At 33.7% G+C, this 6968-nt stretch overlaps 1 long non-coding RNA gene and 1 other non-coding gene across 2 annotated transcripts; both read right to left on the reverse strand.

The window, feature by feature from the left end:
• Positions 1–358: 358 nt before the first annotated feature.
• Positions 359–1559, reverse strand: LOC135086639 (uncharacterized). The gene is made up of 2 exons (XR_010260552.1): positions 1479–1559; positions 359–653 (listed from the first exon to the last, which is right to left on the reverse strand). It is a non-coding gene; the product is annotated as an uncharacterized LOC135086639 (long non-coding RNA).
• Positions 1560–5096: 3537 nt separating this feature from the next.
• Trnaq-uug (transfer RNA glutamine (anticodon UUG)) lies at positions 5097–5168 on the reverse strand. Its single transcript has one exon. It is a non-coding gene; the product is annotated as a tRNA-Gln (tRNA).
• Positions 5169–6968: the final 1800 nt, after the last annotated feature.

A 6968-nucleotide genomic window follows, 5' to 3' on the forward strand; every position in this document is an offset into this window, starting at 1 on the left:
TTCTGAATTAAATGTTATTAGTTAACGAGTAAGAATATTTTTGCATAATTTTGAAGTTAAAAAATAGGTAACTTTGAATATTTATACCGCGAAAACTACGTGGAATTTTCAAACGGGAGTTTTACTATCATGTTTGTATAACTGAGCTCTATACGATTCATCAAATAAATGAGAATGTCCGTTTATACGGTCTCATAACATACTGTGCGCCGTATTACAAAACGGCGCTGTCTTTGAAAATGGCTAGCCGTAATGTAATACGGCGGATTATACAGTCCGACTGTGACATCGTTTAATGAGTCGCAGATGTATTCTACATTGTGTTGCCCGTGTCTGTAGTATTGGATTAATGAGCATAAATTGTAAAATATTGCAGAAACCATCTTTATTGGTAAATATAAATACATAATAATGAAGTGTGATTAAAAATTAGGTAAACGTCTATTATATAAGTTGTTATATGATCCAAATGGTACGTTCTTCTTGTCGTCTGCTTGGTATTTTGCTAGGAGCATAGGCCAACCTTTATCGCTGTCTTGTATGTTGGGATTGGCTTCTATTCTCTGGCGTATTCTGGCTGCTTTGGCTACTACTTCGGAGTTCAACATGTTCTCCAAGTACCTTAGTTTGTGTGGCAATACAATTTTGCAGAACTGTAAATAAATGAGAATAATTTAACGTTGTCCCAGTAGCCACTGTAATAACAATATTTTTCTAATCGCCTTCACTCTAACAAAAATGAGACACAAAATGTAGGTTGTATTAGTCATACCGTCAGAACCTTTTGCCATCGTCCCGACAGATGTCTAAAGTACTAATTTAAGTACTAACGGGATGGCGAGAGAAGAGAGGCTATGATAGCCAAAACCATCTACAAATATATATGCGCATGTGGAGTGATCCTTGCTTCAATCTTAACAAAAATCGAGGAAATAGTAAAAAATTTTTTAAACCTAAGATAAAAATGTTATGGTCATTGACGTGGAAATTGTGGATGAGCGAGACTAATTCCAAGACGGGGGGAAATTGAAACCGAAAGTGATGTTTTGTCAATTACAGTATTTAGTATTTACAGTCTCGATATATTAGCTGAAGGAATAATATTCAGCCAATATCCAGATTCTTTCAGCAAGATGGCAATAATACGTGCACAGCGTGTATCATTAGTACATGATGTGGTGAAAGAAGAGAGTCGTACTTAATTTTACAGAGCGACTCGTCCTGTTGTCTCTCTGAGTGAAGATACAGACAAAGGTGAATCGATCTTGTATAAATGTAGTCAATCTTTTGCATCTGTCAATTACGAGACCTCAGCACCACAGAGCGACGAGTTTTGATAGGAAGAGGTATTTAGTGCTGTATGCAGATCAAAGCAAAGCAGGCAATGCTACACTAGAAATTTCGCGGGTACCAAGACCACCAATGCGAATAAGGAGCCTGTCTGAGTAAATAAATAATAAGTCTTGTTAAACACTTACGATTGCAGTAAAATGTAAAAAGAAAATTGAAAGCACTAAAGTTTTTATAGTGGCCATTGTGGTGGACTCAAAGACTTCCAATTACTTACTGTTCGGTGGTACTAAATAATACGTTTGATTTAACGTTTGGTTTGGTAAGTCGGAAATGTTTAGTAAATAACCTACTTGGTTAGGTTGTTTACTAAACTCTACGAACGCGACCTATAACAAAGGCTGTGGCGTAATATCGCTTTTTTCTTGACTGCTCAGGTCGATTCGGTTATGCTTGAAATGTTCTTGGAAAACATTGGTGGTAGTAATTCGTGAAATATTGGCCAAAGTAGTATGATTAACTGTAAAAGTACTTTGTTTTTTTTATTAACTCATTAATCTCCTTTACCTATACATAGACGAAAATATAAAACGAAAATAATGAATGTGGAATGTAATATTTTATTCAAAACTGTCATTAAAGATTCTATCAACTTGGCATCAGGGCTTAGATAGATTAATAATCAGATTGAAATACAAAGAGACTTCAAACGACTATGGTTATGGCAGGTATTGCGACGAGGGTGAACTAGTTCCATACATAATTTAGGAGAGAGGTGCCTTTATATTTAGAACAGAATTGAGCTGGTAAAATTTAATACTTACAAATAAGGTTAAATACTTCAAATCAAATCAAATTCAAATCAAATCAAATTAGTTTATTGCAATTGTAGGTACATATCATACATTGATGGATCTTTTTAAACGTAAAATTGTTCAGCTACAATTTGCCAAGCAGATGGCGTGCAATATACATATAAATGGTTACTTAATACTTATTAACTAATTTACTTAAAACCTGTTCATTTTATAATATTACATGCAAACATTTAATTTTTATGATCACATTTTTAAATTGTCCAGGAGGAATTCGTTAATGGAGTAGTATGCCTTCTCAACCAGAAAGTGAAATAATGCATTTTTAAAGGAAATTAATTCTTCTTTATTTCTTATGTTGTCCGGTAACTTATTGAAAATACGTGGTGCCATACCCGTGACATTTTTCGTGAACAAAGCAGTCTTATGTGTTTTCGAGCATATTTTGTTTTTATGACGTTTACTATTTAATGTCTCAAATAACGATAAGTTCTTTTTAACGAAAAGACAGATTTCCTGTATATAAATACACGGCAGAGTCAGCAGTTTCAATGACCTAAAGTGTGGTAGACAACTATCGGTTGGTCGCAATTTGCACAGAGCTCGAACACATTTCTTTTGTGCTCTGAAGACTGTTTCTCTATCCGTGGAGTTACCCCAGAAGATGATTCCGTAACGGATCGTTGATACGACATATGCGTGATATGCTATTATTAAAACAGTGGGTTGATTAACGAGTCGGGCAAGTCTATATAAAGCATATGAATATTTGTTTAGCTTTTTGCACACTGTTTCTGTCTGAAATTTCCATGTCAAATTATTATCCACCCAAAGACCTAGGAACTTTGTTTTGTCGGTTTCTTCTATTTTTGTGTGTTTAAATTTAATGTCCAGATTTAGTTTATTTGTGTTTTGTTTAAATGTCATGATATGCGTCTTACTTAAATTTATTTTAATATTATTTGAAATAAGCCATTCAATTTATGGTTCGGTTATGCTTCTGAGTTCCTTTATTAGGGTTCCGTTCCGTAGTCCTGACAAGGAACCCTTATAGTTTGGTCATGTCCGTCTGTCTGTCTGTCCGTCCGAGGTTTTGCTTGGAAACTATTGACACTTGAGAGCTGTAATTTTGAGGAGGTGTATATGTTACGGTTAATGTGATAAATTAAAAAGTATGAAGAATCGCCGGTTATTATGAATAATTACCGACAGTTCAGGTAAAAGTAATAAATGAATTACATTTATCAGTGATTATTTAATAATGTAACCTTAGTACTATCAAATATCATAAAAGAACAATGGCTCATGTATAGTGCTTGTTTACAGCCACACATTTTGAATGTTTTGATATCATATATTAATATAATTTGGCATAATGAGTTTCGACTGTTTCTTGCGTAACATTACTTTGCCATAAAGCCCATAACATATTGTTTTGATTTAAAGTGAAAATTAGGTTAAGGTGCGGCGGGCTAAGCCGCCTATTTAGTTTTATACACACAAATGATCTCATATATTAATCACATTTACCAAATCATGCGGTAATTATTCACTTTGACCGTAATATATACATACCGACAAAGTGGTAGAATAAAATTTTGAAAAAAAGTTGGGATGAATTTTTTTTTCATCTTCTAACGCTACCCCCTATTTTGTGGGGTATCGTTGGATAGGTCTTTTAAAATGGCTTAGGCGTTTCTAAGAAAATATTGAAAGTGACTTTAGATGAAGTAATTGCTTGCTTCTGAAATATATTGTGTTAACGACGGACAACTACGGAACCCTACACTGCGCGTGGCACGACACGCACTTGGCCAATTTTTTTTAGTTCAATTGTCGCTTCTTCGTATGATTTAGAATTTAGAGAGCATCATGCAAGCAAAACCTCAATAGAGTTGTTTCTGCACATCGTGCTTCGATTCGATCGATTGATTTACTGTACGAACCTGATTCTCGCTTAGATAGATCTCTGAAAAATACAACAAATGAAAAACATTACAGTTAATAGATAATTTGACACCATTCCCCAATAATTTAAAAATCACAACTTTTCTAAAAAGACACTTCATTCTGTTAAAAACCTAATTAATTTTATATTACCTGTAAATTACGATTTAAAAGTAGTTTATTTGAGTTGACAAAATAGTGACATCATTTGCTTGTAGTGCCATACAAAGTCTATGTGAGAATTTCGTTTTGACAGTTTTAAAAAGTACGTCAATTGATTGGTGGTGTCAACATATTGTCTATTGTCAACATTGTACATTGTAATCTAAATTGTAATCATCAAGGGTCGTCCGATGGTAGCACGAGCGGTTATAAGTACTTGTTTCAGGATTTTTTGTGTGCAAACATAGGCTGAAAACATTATAACACAATTTAATTTAATTAAAAACATGTTTTCCGAAACGAAATATTTTAGAAGCCTTATTAAAAACAAGGTCGATTGGTATCAACAAACTTTTTGATTATATTATTAATTTTCTTTCTAAAACGGTAAAGGAAATGTTTTCACCGAACGTTTTCCTGTTAAGTAGATGGTATAAACGTAGAGTCTCAAGAATACACAATATACCTCGTTTATTTGGAAAAAAAAATTGCCACAGATTTTATGTGCTGAGTTTTCTCAATCAATATATTTTTGTCAGTGGGTTAATTTTTTATCGTTGATTTATTGGAAGAATACATTCGATACCTTCCTACTGTCGCCGTAGATTGAATATACTCGTACGTAAACGTGTCTATAAAACCAAGAATGTAATGTGGCCCATTGAATCTATCAATAGCCCTTGATTTCAAGTTATGAAATTGGAATCGTCAGTGACAAATTGTGATAGTATACCTGCAGTTGAGTTAGTAACCTACCGTATAATTTTCTCGCATGCCTCCAAATGGAGCGATTGTAGATCACTAATAGTTTGTTCAACACGTACTATCAATCGAAATAACAATAATAGAATTCACGTGAATAGAAAACAAAAATGTTGATGTAGGTCCCACCGAGATTTGAACTCGGATCGCTGGATTCAAAGTCCAGAGTGCTAACCATTACACCATGAGACCTGTTATTTAGTACGGCAAATTTCACGATCTCTATCCGCCCCTCACGGTTCATATTCGCTGTGGGGCGGGCGTCCTGAGCGAAAATTCCCGATGTCCTTTGCACCTTCATTGTAATGGCATTGCAATAACACGTATGTTTTTAGAGAATGCATTTAACGAGGAGATGCTAGTACTTGATTTGTTTTAATACGTTATTTCAGATGAATTAATATGAATACGTTCTTCCAGATGAATGAATATAAAATAACCGACGTTATTGCGTTATTTCTGTAGGAATATTGAATTTACCTCACTTTTTACAAGTCTGTAAGGATCTTTTTACTAGGATTGAGTGCCTGTTTTACATACACATAAAAATATAGTAGGTACCTACTACCAAACCAAGCAGGTGGTGTCATAGATAAACTTTTGAATGTTTTTTCTAAATTTATTTGTTAAAGGAAATAGTGTGAAGCACGTAATTTGTTCGGAGTTTTTCTGTGGTCGAGTTATGGTGTTACCGATTTCCATGGTGCATGATAGTTGGTCGACTACTCCCCGTGATGTCACCAGTGGCACTGTTAGTAGTATTACCTAGTATTAAGGTTAAAAATTATTTGTCGGAGCACTTTTATTTCATTAGTTAGCGATAAAAAATAGAAATGATCTAATTATAAGTTAAATTACACTGAGTCGCAAAAGGCTTCCTTCAGACTCTTCAGTCGGCTCCGCTTCCGGGAACTCTATAATTATTAAATTTTTCAGTTTTATAATTGGGTTATTCTGTAAGATCTTCTTGTCGTGTCGACAACAAACCTATATACAGTGTCACCCAAAACTGCTACAAGAGTGGCGTTGTCAGTAGCATTCTTGATATTTTACAGTGTAATGTTTGACTTTTACACTCGAATCTGTTGTCAAGTCAAAGTAATTACTTAACAATAGTAGTTACTTAAGTAGTAATTTTTATATGTATGATGTATGATGTATACCTAATAAAAAATAATTTGAATGAAGTAAGAACTATCAAAAAAGGATGATGGGCAAATTGGGCGTTGAACCAACAGAAACAAAAAGTGTACTAAATTAAAGCTTAATACTAGTACTTCATTTCATAGTATGACAACAATCCTGAAATACGCGGGGATACGGAGATAGAGGTAATTGAATATGCAAAGTTTCCATAGTATTTCACATCACACTAGGGTAATAAAAATAGTATTAGGTCAATTTAATTGCTTGTATCAATCATATTGATAGTATTGTATCATATCTTACTATCGATTCTATCGATTAAGTATGCAAGTATACCGAATAAATCACAATCGATTATTCGATTGCAGTAATCGAGTATAATGCTGAAAATAAGGAATCAAACTAACAATCAAATGATAGTGATGATGGTAATCAATGAAATCGATTAATCGAATTGTTAATCGATAAATCGTTATTTGGCAATATCGATTAATAATCGATTCGTGATCGATTATGCGTCAACATTACCTACAGCTTAACTGGTAGAAATCCCATTGAAACATGACTGTGTTCATTTCATTTCTCAAAATGGTACCTACGAGTAGGTGTGGTCCTACGCACGTAATGTAGAACATGGTACTTATTTTATTCCATTTGTTGGCCCCACTCGGACATAATAATTGATAAATATCTTAATGTATCAATGTAGGTATATTAATTAATAATATTTTTTGTTTGCGCAATAAAACACCTATGACTATTATACATTATGTCAATTTCCAAGCAAACCCGGGAGTTTTTGGTAGTTATTTATATGAAAATATATTTCTGATACTAAGTCCTAAC

This window comes from Ostrinia nubilalis, chromosome Z (assembly GCF_963855985.1).
Source record: "Ostrinia nubilalis chromosome Z, ilOstNubi1.1, whole genome shotgun sequence".
Lineage (NCBI taxonomy): Eukaryota > Metazoa > Arthropoda > Insecta > Lepidoptera > Crambidae > Ostrinia > Ostrinia nubilalis.